This window comes from Schistocerca americana, chromosome X (assembly GCF_021461395.2).
Source record: "Schistocerca americana isolate TAMUIC-IGC-003095 chromosome X, iqSchAmer2.1, whole genome shotgun sequence".
NCBI lineage: Eukaryota > Metazoa > Arthropoda > Insecta > Orthoptera > Acrididae > Schistocerca > Schistocerca americana.
Genome location: NC_060130.1, coordinates 44,037,122 through 44,053,908, shown reverse-complemented (window position 1 = coordinate 44,053,908; position 16,787 = coordinate 44,037,122). Strand labels below are relative to the sequence as shown.

Here is a 16,787-nt window from a genome sequence, read left to right as displayed (position 1 = left end):
ATCACAAATTTAGCATTGGAGGGCAGCGTGGAGGGTAAAAATCGTAGAGGGAGACCAAGAGATGAACACACTTAGCAGATTCAGAAGGATGTAGGTTGCAGTAGGTACTGGGAGATGAAGAAGCTTGCACAGGATAGAGTAGCATGGAGAGCTGCATCAAACCAGTGTCTGGACTGAAGACCACAACAACAGCAACAAATCTGTGGATGTCATAACCTGTAGGGTGAATCAACCAACAGAGTAAATAGATAAACTTCATACAGACATAAACAGCATGAAAATAAATAAATAAATTCAATTCACCATGGAAAAAGAAACACAAAATCAAATACATTTCGTGGATATAACAATAAAGAGAGACAGCAGTAGGCACACATTTGACATATTCAGAAAGCGAAGAGCCACAGATACAATTACACATGCTTCAACCAACTATCAGTAAAATAAAAAATTATCAGCCCTATGACATATACCACTCAGCCAAGAAAACCATGAAAAAGAATTACAACCATACAACTAATTGCCAAACAATGTTTGTAAAATCCATATAGTGCAAAAGACTCAACCCCAAAATCAAAATATAACTAAAGAAAAATGAAAACAAGCAGAGAACACAAACACCTAAAAATGCCATAGACACTACAACACACACAGAAACACAAACTAACAGACATAACTAACAGAAAGAAATGGCGCAATTTAATATACACACAGAATAACAAATACACTAGAGAAACAGGGATTACACATTGCTTATGGAATGAGATACCCATTCCTGTCACATTTACAAACAACAACAGACAAACCAGATATATACCAAGGAGTGTACCACCGAGACTGTATGCTCTTCCTAAAGTGCATAAAGAAGGTCTGCCTTTACGGCCTATAGTCAGTAATATTGACGCACCCACATATGATTTAGCCAAACATCTAGCTTCTTTGTTGAGACCATTTGTTGGCAAATGTTCACACTATATACGGAACTCTGCTGATTTTATTAATAGACTGGGGGCTCTCCACTTAAGGTGGGGTAGGACGTCAGACGGGCCGACTTGGAGCAGGAGAGGCACCACAGGACATTTTATTTTCTGCTGTCTATACTTTTACAAATAAAGTCATAAAACTTTGTCAGCATGACCAGGAAGGATTCAGTATTCACAATCATAGCAGTGGAAGTGCAAAAATATAACAAAATGATTTTTTTTTAGGTATGAAATTTCATCATTTTTTCGCTTACTGTTGGCTGCATTTGTTGCTGTAGGTACATTTTTCTTCACAAGTAAGAGAGATTCTTTGATGAACTTTGCACAGCATACAAACCATACTTACAGGTGTATGAAACTCTAGAATTTTCCAAATCTATTAAAAGCTGTGGTAAAAATTGAGATAATTAACTACAAAATTTAATTTTTTTTCTAAACATAAAGTATAAAACATAACAGCTCATTCATTTTTTCAAAAATTAAATAGATTCTAGAGTTTCAGACAGCTGTAAGTACGGTTTGTATGCTGTGCAAAATTCATCGAACAGTCTCTCTTACTTATGAAGAAAAGTGTACCTATAGCAACAAATGCAGCCAATAGTAAGTGGAAAAATGATGAAATTTCACATGTAAAAAAAATTATTTTGTCATGTTTTTGAACTTCCGCTGCTACGAGTGTGAATCCTGAATCCTTCCTGGTCGTGCTGACAAAGTTTTATGAATTTACTTGTAAAAGTATAGACAGTGGAAATTAAAATGTCCTGTGGTGCCTCTCCTGCTCAAAGTCAGCTCGTTTGACGTCCTACCCCCCTTAAGTAGTTCGGATCTTCTAGTGAGTTTTGATGTAATTTCCCTTTTCACAAAAGTACCTCTTGCAGATTCCTTGATTCTAATTGGTCAACAGTTTGAATCAGACATTATGTTGAAACAAAGCAGTACTCTTTCCTCAACTTATTTTATGTTTAACCAGGAATATTATGAACAGTCTGACGGTGTCACCATGGGCAGCCCTCTGTCTCCTCTGGTGGCTAACCTCCTTATGGAGGATTTTGAGGAGAGAGCACTTGAATCAGCGGTCTGTAAACCAACTGTTTTTTGGAGCTATGTCGATGACACTTTCAAAGTGTGGCCCCACAGAGAAGAAAAGTTAATGGAGTTTTTTCATCATCTTAACTCCATCCATGAGAATATTCGATTTACTATGGAACTAGAGAAAGATGGCTGCCTTCCATTCCTGGATGTTTTGGTTAAACAGAAGAGCGACGGCACTGTGGGACATTCTGTCTATCGGAAGCCCACTCACACTGATTTGTATTTGCATTCATCAAGTTGCCATCACCCATCCCAGACTGTGAGTGTACTTAAAACCCTTGTACACAGGGCACACACGGTGTCAGATGCAGAGAATTTGCCTATGGAACTGGCACATTAGAGGATGGTGTTCAGAGACAATGGGTGCTTGACCCGGCAAATTAACAGGGCCTTCTCAACTAGAGCCAGGAACCGGGAAGTGGATAAAGAGGAGAACGTCCCAGCCAAGTCCCTAGCTTTTCTTCCCTTTGTCGGAAATATCTCCTTCAAGATAGCAAGGATTCTTAATCATTTTCATGTGAAAGTGGTTTTTTGTCCGCCTTCTACGATTTCGGATTTGCTGGGATGGATGAAGGATGATTTGTCACTGCGGAAGGCGGGAATTTACATAATACCATGTTAATGTGGTATGGCCTAAATAGGACAGACAATGCGTACAGTGGAAGAGTGTTGTACAGAACAACAACGATGCACTCACCTACTGCAAGCCAGTAAGTCTGCAGTTGCGGAACATTGTATTTCTAATGGACATTCAATGGAGTACTACAAAACTTCGATTTTGGCCACTCCAAAAACTTTTTGGACTCCATTATCAAAGAATCAGTGGAAATACGCATTGCGGGAAATCTAATGAACCGTGACAGTGGTTACCAATTGAATAATGCATGGAATCCCATCGTCTCCGAAATTTGCTCGAGACGAAGACCCCAGAAGAGTTCGATAGCTGCGGCCAGTGACAATACCCACGGCAGCTGAGTATTGCAATTCCACCAGCGAGGGCGCTGCCACTGGGAGGTGTGGCCCTATCTGTCTCTGCGACTGCAACGCATGCGCAGCATTACTATCAGTGCACTATATAAGCTGGAGTTGAGAACGTCTTTGTCAGTCCTCGTTCGGCTCACCTGAAGATGGTTGGCAGTTGTACAGTCGAAATATCGTGCAGTGAAGTTTATGACGACTGGCTGCAAGCCCGAAATCTTTTTGAACACAGGAATATACTAGTTAGAATGCCAAGAACATGAACCAGTATATCTGGTGATGACAGGTGGGAATTTCAAAACAAGGTGGCGGTGGTGGTTGTTGGGATGTTTAAGGGGGACTAAACAGCTAAGGTCATCAGTCCCCCTCAAAACAAGGTATAAAGAACTTGTAAGAAGTTGGAAATATAAGAATAGCAATTCTACCTCTGCTGGATACCTGATAAAACAAGGGCATGAACTATCCAACATGGAACAGGACATGAAAATTATTAAGGTGAACAACTACAACAAAAAAACTCCAGACATTACAGGAAAACTTTCATATACAAAGAGTCCTTGCAATGAATAAGGAAGTACTTAATGAGAAAATCAATAAAAGCAGTTACTCACAGATCAGTCATTAAAACAATAACAGAGATGTGGAACATCTCTCTCTCTCTCTCTCTCTCTCTCTCTCTCTCTCTCTCTCTCACACACACACACACACACACACACACACACACACACACACAAAACAAATGAAAAATATCAAGCCACACACACAACATAAACAAAAGACGAAAGATAAGCACACAGCGACAATTGGCATTACCCGTGGTAAACACCACATGGTGAACACATAGTGAAAGTGCAAGTGAGTTGTTGCAATAAAGGTGGGTGAAAAAATAACAGAAATCCGCCATCTGGATTATGGGGAACAAGCGAACACATCTCCAGGACCACACATATGAACTAGCATCAATGGAAATCATAAGTAACACCAAATGATAATTTAACCTCATGAAACTAGTGCTATAAATGTTGTTTCTAATCGGAAAAACAAGAGAAAAACATAAGAAAACATAACATAGTAACATATTTGGACTACTACCTAATGCATTTTTATCATAGATATAAAAACAAATATGTATTTCAGGCCACTAAAGATGCTTCATAAATGAAAGAAGTGAAACGCATATGGCAAAAAACAAACTGCCTTTCATTTAGTTGCAAAGACAAAACGTACCTCCAAGAAAAAATATTTCTTATCGCTGAACTTCAAAACCCTTTCCAAATTTTTTGTCCATATCTGTCACAGCTTCCCAACATTTTCACTGAATAATATTATGATAGCTGCAACCCTGTTTCACTCCCTTCTCAGCTGCTACCACCTTCATTTTATCTGCATCTTTTTCCACTCACATGAAGCATATGATACCACCTGGTGTCACTGTAACTCGATCCCATGGCTCTGATTTCAAGCTTCGGGAATCTGCGAGTCCAGTGGCTACACATACTCCTTATTTTTTTTTCTTTTAAGATGTCTTGAGGCCTTCAGCTGCCATTCTATTTATTTCCTGTACGATTGTACAATTTCGGCCTTAGGCCATTTTCAAGTATTTTTATGCATGATTTTTTAGTAGCAGATTATGTCATTCACATCGTTGTTCCTGTGACATCATGTTATGCTCATAAAATAAATCCAATGTGTTCATGCTATTTTAGGAGCATGTTACTTTTGAGCAGTTACATTACATAACATTTTTATTGGTCCTTTTGATCATTTGTTGTACAAGGTATACTGTACAATATTGGACAGATCATTGTGATTTACAATACATGTTTTTAAATCATATAACAGTATTTAAATTGTTTTAGCCTTCATATTATTACAACTGAAGGTTCAGCTTCCATACATTATATTTAACGCAAATAATTATCTTTTTTCTTTTTAGGTATTTGGCAATAAATTTTTATGTTTCAAGATATTCATTTATACTATAATAACATTTTTGCAATAGATATTATGGACAGCAGTTTTAAATCTTGAAATGTCTTTTATTGTTTTAATGTTTGTAGGTAGCTTATTGTATAGTCTTGTTTCCTTTTGCAACTACTTGAAAGTAACACGCTCCTAAAATAGCGTGAACACTTCAGATTTATTTTATGAACATAACGTAATGTCATAGAAGCAATGACTCATATGACATAATCTGCTACTAAAAAATCATCCATTAAATACTTGAAAACGGCTGCTGGTAAACCTTTTGGGATGTGAGGTCGTGGTCTGAGAAACTCTTCTGTTCCTGACGTTTTGTCCAGGACTGTGCTGGACATCTTCAGAGGCAGTCCTCTGCCGAGTCTTGCCGACTGACTGGTCGGACGTCCGAGAGTGACATATATACTGTAGGAAAGGGGGCGTGGTCGAAGTAACACGTGATTAGCAGAGATAATCCTTGTCAAAGATAAAACTTAACTATCGATTGTCATCTTGTCAAAGATAAAGTTGTCTAGCGATTCTGCAGAGCTACTGTCCATATATCACTAAGTTTCATTGCCTCCTCTTTTCTGTTAAAATCATCCTGATGCTTATAAATTTCAATGGCTTCTCTACATAACTGTGGATAATAATTTGACGTTGTAAATAAAATTTCTGTTTCAGAAAACTTCACTTCGTGGTTTCCTGACTGAAGAGCATGCTCTGCCGATAGGAAAAATAGAGAAATCAGCTATAGCAGAGACTTTTGTGCTCTTTTAGCCATGTATTTACACTCCTCTTGGTAGTTCCAATATAAACTTTACCACACATACACAGAATTTTGTATACACCACATGTCAACACAGGAGGGTGTTTATCCTTCGCAGATTGCAGCACTTGACTTATTTTCTTTGTTGGTGTAAAGACCGGTCTGATGTCATGTTTCTGTAAAATCTTACCAATCTGATCTGTTACTTTTTTAATAATACCTGAAAATGGCCTAAAGCCAAAATTGTACAATCGTACAGGAAATAAAAAGAATGACAGCCAAAGGCTACAAGAAATCTTTCAAAAAATTGCACTGAAAATTATAGACTCCTTATATGACGACTTTTGCTTGTGGTACGGCTATGAGTCCGTGGCCTTAGCTGAACGTCAACTTCAAGGTGTCATACAGAGAGCCCTTTCTTGGGACCTGTAGCACGGCTCCCAGTTTTCCTCCAATAAAGCACATATCATACATTTTTGTCGCCACAACACGGTCTGTGCAAATTGAAAGCTCTACTTAGAAATCCAGTGCCGTGAGATACATTGACCTTCTTCTGGGCTCCTATTATAATAGACACTGTTACACCATACCTGTCAGCTTAAAACAAGTTGGATGCAGAATCTCAATGCTCTCCACTTTCTTACGTCTTTTTCCACTTTTGTGTGTGGTTCGTACTGCACAGCTTGTAACGGTCGTCATCACTCGGGTACTCTTTCCAGATGGTCCTTCCATTTAATTCTAAATTCATATATCTTATCATTTTTTTATTCAACTTTGAACTGTTTTTGTAATATGCATTTTTATTTTGTCTATTTTTGCGTATCCTTTCACCATTCATAGGAATCTCATTTCCAGCCCTTGAATCTTATTTTTTAGTGCATAATGATTGGTATATAAGTTCATAGTGTTTTTCCATAAGTTTAATAAACACAATAGATACTCATAACAGAGACTTTAGTCATCAGTAATATATTCTCCTTCACTGTTTACAACAGTCTGCCAATGCTGGTGTAAATTTTTGATTCTACGACTAGAAATCGTTCTTTCGAGACGAAGAACTCGTCGAGCCACTTTCGGAGCACATTTTCATGTCGAATTGAATTTCCTTGAAGGTTGTTTGATGAAAAGCAGAAGGATGAAAATTTTAGGGTACAAGATCAGGTGAATAAGGTGGGTGTGGAATGACTTCCCTACCCAACTCCTATGTAGTGTTTTTTGTCAGTGATGCAAAATGCAGTCTAGCATTATCGTGGAGTAGCATCGCTTCACGCAGTCTTCCTGGTCGTTGTTCTCAGACTGTGTCTGTGAGATGTCTCAGCTCGTAACAATAAATATCAGCAGTGACGGTTACACCCAAGGGAAGCAATTCGAGGCACGCCCCACCATCACTGTTCCATCAGATGCATTACATTATCTTTTGTGAATACGTGCAAGTCTTTGTACGGACAGTTGCTAATTTGTTTGGGCCTTAACCATTCCTTTCTTTTCCTAATGTTAGCATAAAGACACCATTTCTCGTCACCCGTAAGGATCGGTCGGAGGTGTTCACGAGTCGGTTCACGACGAGCGAGAATAGGTGCAAGTACGGCCACCTGTTCATTTTTATGATTTCGGTTTAGAGTGTGCGGTACCCATTTGCCCAATTTTTGAACCTTCCCCATTGCGTGCAAATGTTGCACAATGGTGGAACGATCACAGTTCATCACATTTGCCAGTTCTCAAGCACACTGACACGGACGAGTGTGGATTAATGCATTTAAACTATCTTCGTCAAGCCCCGAAGGTCTTCCCGATTTCAGGCAGTCACTAATGTCGAAACAATACTTCTTAAAATGAAAAAACAATTTTCTTGTTACGCTCTGTCCATTGGCATTATCCCGATGTTTCTGGCCACCTCCACTGCTGTCCGAAAAGTTCAGATTTCGCCACTCGGCCCTCAGTTTTCTACTCTACTCACTATCTCAAAATGACAAAATGGCAATATGTGAATGCAAGTAGCAACAGCAAACTACAAAGAAAAACTGATAATCGCTAAATAAACCCGTAGCGACTGGATTACCGATAAGCAAAACAAAAACGCTATGAAGTTGTTCGCCAAACTAATGTTACACTTGTATTTCCTGCAGCCATTTACCCCCTTGCCTCGTTCAGCCCCTCTCGCTCTGGAACTGCTCCTTCCCTGTGCGTACTGCCACTCTCCTCTTGTTACCTACCCCCCCGCCCCCTGCACCCTTTCCTACCTCGTATCCCAGTATGTCACTTCCTTTTAGATTCTTTTCTCATTGTTTTCTCTGAGATAAATATGAGCCTCCATGTATATAATTAAATTTTCTGTTGTTCAAACATGCACAATATAGAGGTAACTCCATTGGATGGCCACGTTGTCACAGTAAAAGCAGTGTTTTCATTCTTATCACAGGGAGCTGGGAGTCAAAGAGTGTCAAGGTGACCCGAAGGCCGTAGAAGGGCTGGCCAAGCAGATGCCCGGTCTTAAAATCCACGGCGTCATTCGACCTTTGTAACCGGCTTTCTACGTGTCCGATAACGAGAGTGGTGCAGAACTTGAAGAGGAGGAGAATGTGTTGCTTCGCAGTGCAGAGGAACCAGTGGATGACTGGAGAGTTGCAGTGATAGTTAAAGATAACGATGTCTAGGATTAAAGCAGTATATCTGTTCTCTTTCTAGAGAATATATAAAACTGATATGATATTTATAGGGAACTAATTTTAAATACTGATTGCATCTCAGCTGGAATATTGTAACTGGGCCAAAATTTAATACTTCTCAACTTTTGTTACTAGACTGTGTGTCGTAGTGGACTGCTGCAGGCTGTCAGGTCGAAAATATTTATTTTGGGTGTAACGTCACATTAACATTGGTGGAAACTGTTTTGAAACAGGGTAATTACAAGTAATTATGGAAGTGTGTAGAAAGAACATAAATTATTTACAGTAATATTAGGAAAAGGATAGTGTGCAACTCAGTGGGTCATCTTTACACTGATTAGCAGACAAGTACAACGAATAGACTGTTATACATTCTAGCTTCTGGCCGTGTTCGCTCGTGCGAACGTACTCGTATTTTCTTTGCCGAAGGAGGCTCTGACAGAAAGCGGTAATGTGTAACAGTCTTTTAGTTGTGCCTGACTGCCAATCCTTTTCTTAAAATTGTTGATATTCCAGCCTGAAGTTTCCATTGTTTAACCATCTGCAATAGTGTTTGAATTCTGGCTTTAACGATCTGCAATGACGCTCGGTTTCTCGTCGTAATGACAGTGGATTTGAAACAACTTTTTCTTTACGAGATAAAGTGGCAAGACTGATGAGGTAGCCATTCTTAAATATCACTGGCTGGACTAGCATGTATTATTGTGTACAGTAATTAATTTAAAATAGTTATGAAATATTTGTTATCTGTTTATCCAAAAAAAATTTTCTTGCTTATTTATTCACTTTTTATTTGTATTATGTGCAAGTTTCATCAAAATAAATGTTCTCTTTGTGGTAATCTGAAGTTAGAAACTTTTGTCAGTTTTTATGAACTAGTGAAACAATAATAGATTAGCACCAGATACCCTATTATTTTAAGTGTCAATTATACAGGTATTTATCAGGTTACTACTAATTAACATTTTTAAACTTGGCGATATCACGTTCCATTCAGAGCAACGTACCCCTTGAGTTATAAGATGTGATCGGCTGTGCTTAATTTATGTCTCTGTACATCTGTCTCATCAGAAAATCTTCTTTAAAGTAATGAGTTCATAGTTCATGTCCGAGAGAGGGGGGGGGGGGCGGGGGGAGGGGGGGGGGAAGGAAAGAAAGAAATACCCAGAAGGGGAGGAGGAAAAGAAATGAAACTTCACAAGTTGAGAGGGTATGTGATGTAGGAATGATTACAGAATGGAGTCAAATTTACAAAATCTTGGCAGTACGAGCCCACTTAACCAGTACGATGTCGCCCCCACTCTGGCCTGGATGCGTGCACTGACTTGGCTGGGAAGGATGTCGTACACTGGCTGCATCCTCTCCTGAGGGGAGCCGGGCCCCAGCTGGCACTCAGTACCCTGCGTACTGGCACTCGGATAGGCTCGATGCCCGAACTGGTCTCGCGCATCTTCTATCAGTGGCGAAACTGGCGATTGTTTTGTTTGCAGAACTCCCTCAATATCGTGCCGTTGTAACATTTTTAAACAAACCAGGTGGATTCTTTCACGCTGTTACATTTTTCTCCCCCGCCACTAGCTCCCTCATCCCCCGCCCCACCCCCTTTCCTTTCCTTTGTGTGTGTGTGTGTGTGTGTGTGTGTGTGTGTGTGTGTGTAAACATCATTGGCTTATCATTTGTATGGCAGGTGTGCACAATATCAAAAGTCTCCAATATTAGCTCAGGCTAATTTTATTATCCATTACATTCGTCTGGTTACCTAGAAGCCATTAGTGTAATTAGTTTACTAAAAGCTGTGCTGACTACAAATACCAGTAACATAAAACATTGTTATCATTGTTCATGTGTAAACATCTATCTCATTACTGGCTTTCAGATAAAGTATTTATAGATGCAGCTAATATCGGGAAACTGGTGGTGAGTTTTGCTCACAACTAGTTTCAGAGTAATTAGCATTTATAGTTGAAGCGTTGTTACCAAAAACAGAATACCATTTTTTGGCAAACTAAGCAGCATAATCCAATAGCAATTATTGTTTTATTTAAAATTCCTCAGTCACACTGTGGTGGGTGTACTGTAAGACCTTCGGTACACACACCATCAGATTATATGACTTGTCACTCTAACGAAGTAGGCGAGTGTCAACAATATGTCTCATGGTCCTATCGTGGCGTGTTTATCTTCTGACGTTTGGTCAGACGATAGAAATGCCACTTGCATGCTTAGAGTAGCAGATTGACGGTGAACAACTTTAAACAGAACTTGATTAATTTTCACACACATTTATTAAAATAATAACAAGCCTAAAAACTACTTAACTTGGTTCTGGATGCTATTTACAATTGACACTCTGAAGTTCCTTTGTCAAGTATCAGAGACATGTGACAATAAGATTAACGTACCAAGACCAAAGTGTCTGCCACATTCCTGTACACAGCCGTGAAGATAAATGAATAATCTTATTAGGTGCAAACTGAAACTTAACTATTGACTGGTACAGACAAATGCAGACTGGTACAGACTGATGCAGACTGACTAATCGGAGGTCTGTACACTCGTTATAATACCTCGAGCGTTCAGGTATCACTGCGCGAGTGTGATCCGCAAGGACAAAAGGTTCTACGTTAGCAGCAATCTCATTGGCTGCGTTACATATTAATACGCGGATCGGCGGAAGCAGAATTTGGTCCATCTCTTAAGACAGCGCCATCTCGTAGTGCGGAGACGGACGAACGCTGCGCCTGCACTGTTGTGCTTAGCGGGGCGCGCTCTAGTGGGAAAGTTGTGTACGCGCTAACTATGCGGAACTATGTACACAACACACACAAATCTTATTCCACTATTTGACCGAGCGAGGTGGTGCACGGTGAGCACACTGGACTCGAATTTGGGAAGTTGACGGTTCAATCCTGTGTCATACACATTTAGGTTTTCTGCGATTTCCCTACATCACTCTACGGAAATGCCGGGACAGTTCCTATCGGAGAGTGCGGCCAATTTCCTTCCCTGTCTTTGACATGATCTGACCTCGTGCTCCATATCTAATGACCCCGATGTTGACAGGATGTTAAATCCGACCTTCCTTCCTCGTTTCCATTATTCACAAATAGAAATCTTTAGCTATAATTTGTAAAAGGACAGCAAATAACAGTAACTGAATGTACTGCAACCCAAGTTCACCACAGGATCAACTTAACCAACACTTTTTCGCATTTTTTCATACCAGATCTCCAGTTATTTTCTAGTTCACCCGTATCTCTCCCCATATATTTTTATCTTTCATTTTCATTTCAACCTCATGTTACACTTTCCACCTTCTAATACCATGTCACCCTCACAACACCCCCACAACGACCCCATTAAGTTTTATTTACATTCCCTCCGCAAACATGCCTTCACCCTAGCCAGATTACGCTCGCATATTTTATTTTCTCAGGCTTGTCTGACATTTGGCATAATCCCCAAAGGCCTCACACTTAAAGTTCCCATCTCTGGCTGCAACCCTTCTTTCCATCAGTCCCTATACCAGTTCCAAACTGAACAATCCATTGCCCTCACCCACCTAATCCTTCACCTACACATCAACTCAGCCAATGAACACACCTGTCAACTCCTATCCTTAATAAAAGTCCTCAATCTTTCCTCTCCCACATCCACACCGGCTATTCAGAGCATCCTCCTACAGGCCAACCGCAAATTAGAGCAGCATGCCACTCTTCACCTCAAAAAACTATCCAATCTCCTGGTTTCTCACCTCCGGAAAGGCAACTCACTCACCCTTCACAACCTTTCCAGCAAACCTCCACCACCTCTCATTGCACACAAACCCAGTCTCTCCCATCTACTCAGTCTCCCACTTCCAGCTCCACTCCCTCCAAAACCTCAAAATTCCAAGCAACACAATCTGGCACCATAACACCCTAATTCAGTAGTTAACCTTTCCTCCAAACCTCTCTCCCAATCTGAAACCTCTGTCCTATCCAAAGGCCTCACCGTCAGCCCCACTCCCAGATTCAACCAAACAGCCCCCGTCAAAGATTTACTGTCCTACACTCGTACTCTCTGCTGGAAGTATCACTTTGCCACGAAGAAAAATGATCCTAATCCTACCCCTAATGATCCAACTCCCCAAGACACTATCAAAATTGAACCCTGCCTGGAACAGTTCCGTCCTCCGTCACAGTGGGACCCACCTCCTCTTCCTCAAAATCACCCTCTCCAAACCTTCCAGGAATTTCTGACTTCCAGCCTTGCCTCTCAATCCTTCTTAAAAAACCTTAATCCTACTCCCAACATCACCACTGCTGAAGCCCAGGCTATCCGTGATCTGAAGGCTGACCGGTCCATCATCATTCTTCCGGCGGACAAGGGTTCCACGACCGTGGTACTTGATCGTCGGGAGTATGTGGCTGAGGGACTGCGTCAGCTTTCATACAATACCACATACAAAGTTTGCCAAGGTAATCCCATTCCTGATGTCCTGGCGGAGCTTCAGGGAATCCTCAGAACCTTAGGCCCCCTACAAAACCTTTCACCTGACTCCATCAACCTCCTGACCCCACCGACACCCCGCACCCCTACCTTCTACCTTCTTCCTAAAATTCACAAACCCAATCATCCTGGCCGTCCCATTGTAGCTAGTTACCAAGCCCCCACAGAACGTATCTCTGCCTACGTAGATCAACGCCTTCAACCCATTACGTGCAGTCTCCCATCCTTCATCAAAGACACCAACCACTTTCTCGAATGCCTGGAATCCTTACCCAATCCGTTACCCCCAGAAACCATCCTTGTAACCATTGATGCCACTTCCTTGTACACAAATATTCCGCACGTCCAGGGCCTCGCTGCGATGGAGCACTTCCTTTCACGTCGACCACCCGCCACCCTACCTAAAACCTCTTTCCTCATTACCTTAGCCAGCTTCATCCTGACTCACAACTTCTTCACTTTTGAAGGCCAGACATACCAACAATTAAAGGGAACAGCCATGGGTACCAGGATGGCCCCTTCGTACGCCAACCTATTCATGGATCGCTTAGAGGAAGCCTTCTTGGTTACCCAGGCCTGCCAACCCAAAGTTTGGTACAGATTTATTGATGACATCTTCATGATCTGGACTCACAGTGAAGAAGAACTCCAGAATTTCCTCTCCAACCTCAACTCCTTTGGTTCCATCAGATTCACCTGGTCATACTCCAAATCCCATGCCACTTTCCTTGATGTTGAGCTCCACCTCTTCCAATGGCCAGCTTCACACGTCCGTCCACATCAAACCCACCAACAAGCAACAGTACCTCCATTACGACAGCTGCCACCCATTCCACATCAAACGGTCCCTTCCCTACAGCCTAAGTCTTCGTGGCAAACGAATCTGCTCCAGTCCGGAATCACTGAAGCATTACACCAACAACCTGACAACAGCTTTCGCATCCCGCAACTACCCTCCCGACCTGGTACAGAAGCAAATAACCAGAGCCACTTCCTCATCCTCTCAAACCCAGAACCTCCCACAGAAGAACCACAAAAGTGCCCCACTTGTGACAGGATACTTTCCGGGACTGGATCAGATTCTGAATGTGGCTCTCCAGCAGGGATACGACTTCCTCAAATCCTGCCCTGAAATGAGATCCATCCTTCATGAAATCCTCCCCACTCCACCAAGAGTGTCTTTCCGCCGTCCACCTAACCTTCGCAACCTCTTAGTTCATCCCTATGAAATCCCCAAACCACCTTCCCTACCCTCTGGCTCCTACCCCTGTAACCGCCCCCGGTGTAAAACCTGTCCCATGCACCCTCCCACCACCACCTATTCCAGTCCTGTAACCCGGAAGGTGTACACGATCAAAGGCAGAGCCACGTGTGAAAGCACCCACGTGATTTACCAACTGACCTGCCTACACTGTGAAGCGTTCTATGTGGGAATGACCAGCAACAAACTGTCCATTCGCATGAATGGACACAGGCAGACAGTGTTTGTTGGTAATGAGGATCACCCTGTGGCTAAACATGCCTTGGTGCACGGCCAGCACATCTTGGCACAGTGTTACACCGTCCGTGTTATCTGGATACTTCCCACTAACACCAACCTGTCAGAACTCCGGAGATGGGAACTTGCCCTTCAGCATATCCTTTCTTCTCGCTATCCGCCAGGCCTCAATCTCCGCTAATTTCTAATTTCAATTTGCCGCCGCTCACTTTCAACTTCATCTCTTCCTCTGTACATCCGCCCCGACTGACATCTCTGCCCAAACTCTTTGCCTTTACAAATGTCTGCTTGTGTCTGTGTATGTGTGGATGGATATGTGTGTGTGTGCGAGTGTATACCTGTCCTTTTTTCCCCCTAAGGTAAGTCTTTCCGCTCCCGGGATTGGAATGACTCCTTACCCTCTCCCTTAAAACCCATATCCTTTTGTCTTTCCTTCTCCTTCCCTCTTTCCTGACGAGGCAACCATAGGTTGCGAAAGCTAGAATTTTGTGTGTATGTTTGTGTTTGTTTGTGTGTCTATCGACCTGCCAGCGCTTTTGTTTGGTAAGTTTCATCATCTTTCTTTTTAGATATATATATATATATATATACACACACACACACACACACACACACACACACACACACACACACACGTACTTTTTGATAGTAAAATTTGTTACGTTACAGAAACGGCATCTCAGAAGAATTGGGCGATTATTGTTGCTAAATGTTGTAATCCTTTTAAAGTAGAACAACATAAGAAAGTCTGTGTACAATCACTAAGAACTGTAAGAGACTGGATGTGCTCTCTAGACTTAGGAATCATTAGTGGCATGAAAATATGTGATGTATGTAGGAAAAAGATTAGTGACAAACACAAAACAGAAGAAGTAGTTTTACCTTGGAGTAGCGAAAATGTAAACGATTCTTTTATTGATCCTCAATCTTCCGTAGACTATTTCAACAAGTCTTTGGAACTCATTGGTGAGTCACCACTAAAGAAGAAAAATTTTTCTGTGCCTACCTATACAAAGAAAACACTTGATAAAATAAAGTCTAGCTTAGAAAAGAACTTACTACCAGAATCGAGCCCTGAAGAAGTTATTACCGAACATTCCGAAGATGAATCAGAGATTACTCAACAGTTAAAAGAAAAGTTTGCTCAAACAACAAAAAGAAGTGAAAACATGATGATTTTGTCTATCTTACAAATGAGTTGGAGCTGTCAGAAAATAGAAGAAGAATTTGGAGTGACAAACTACATGGCTGGTGCAGTAAAACTGTTAGGATTTGACAAAATTCCTTTTTCTTTTACTAATCCTAAACCTGGAAGAACTCTAAATGAGTGTATTGTTGACTGTGTAAAAGACTTCTACAATTCTGACTATGTTAGTAGAATGGTGCCAGGGAAAAAAGATTGTGTGACTATAAGAAATAAAGATGGAAAGATCCAGGTTCAAAAGAGGCTAGTGTTGGTAAATTTGCAAGAAATATACCAATTTCTTAAGGAAAAGATCCCTGCAAACAAAATTGGGTTTTCCAAGTTTTGCAAATTAAGACCAAGGAACTGTATCGTGGCTGGAAGAAGTGGCACACATACTGTTTGTGTGTGTACCTTACACCAAAACATTAAACTAATGATGAATGGTGCTAAGATGCAAAATTTTGTTTTGGATGGAGATGTAACTGCTTTGAAATTTTATCATTCCTGCCTAGCCAAGATGATGTGCAATCCACCATCGTAACAATGTTTTATGGATATTTGTAAAGAATGTCCTGGTGTCTCTAGACTTAAAGATCTATTGAATGCAAAGTTCACTGACAATATGATTGAAGTTAACTACAAAAAGTGGGTAACTGTAGATAGGTGTTTGATGGAAACTGTAGTAAAAAGTACTGATGACTTTATGGATGAGTTTCTGGACACTCTAATGAAGGTAAAAACTCATTCATTTATAGCTAGTCAGCAGAAAGAATACTACAGCGAAATCAAGGACAATTTAACTGAAGGCCATATAGTAGTCAACTGTGATTTTGCAGAAAACTACTCTTTTGTAGTACAAGATGAAATACAATCATTCCACTGGACTACCACCCAAGCTTCACTGCATTCTTTCATCATATATTATAAATGGGAGGGAAAACTAAAACATCTGCAGTATGTCTTCATATCAGATTGCCTGAATCATAATCCAGTCGCTTTCTACGTATTCCAGAAAAAACTGCTAGAAATCATGAAGCAAACCTTGTCTTTTGCACTTAAAAAGATTACTTAATTTTCTGACGGCAGTGCTGCACAATATAAAAATAAGAAAAACTTCTTTAATTTGTGTTTGCACAAAACTGATTTTGAAGTTGAGGCAGAGTGG

The 16,787-nt window shown here is 40.9% G+C and overlaps 1 protein-coding gene across 1 annotated transcript in view; it reads left to right on the top strand.

Annotated features, from left to right (window-relative positions):
• Positions 1 to 9,278, top strand: part of LOC124555130 — a 161,898-nt gene extending 152,620 nt beyond the window's left edge. The window contains exon 8 of the mRNA XM_047128942.1: positions 8,201 to 9,278. The gene's annotated coding sequence lies outside the window, so the exon portion shown is untranslated. The remainder of the gene's footprint in view (positions 1 to 8,200) is intronic.
• Positions 9,279 to 16,787: the final 7,509 nt, after the last annotated feature.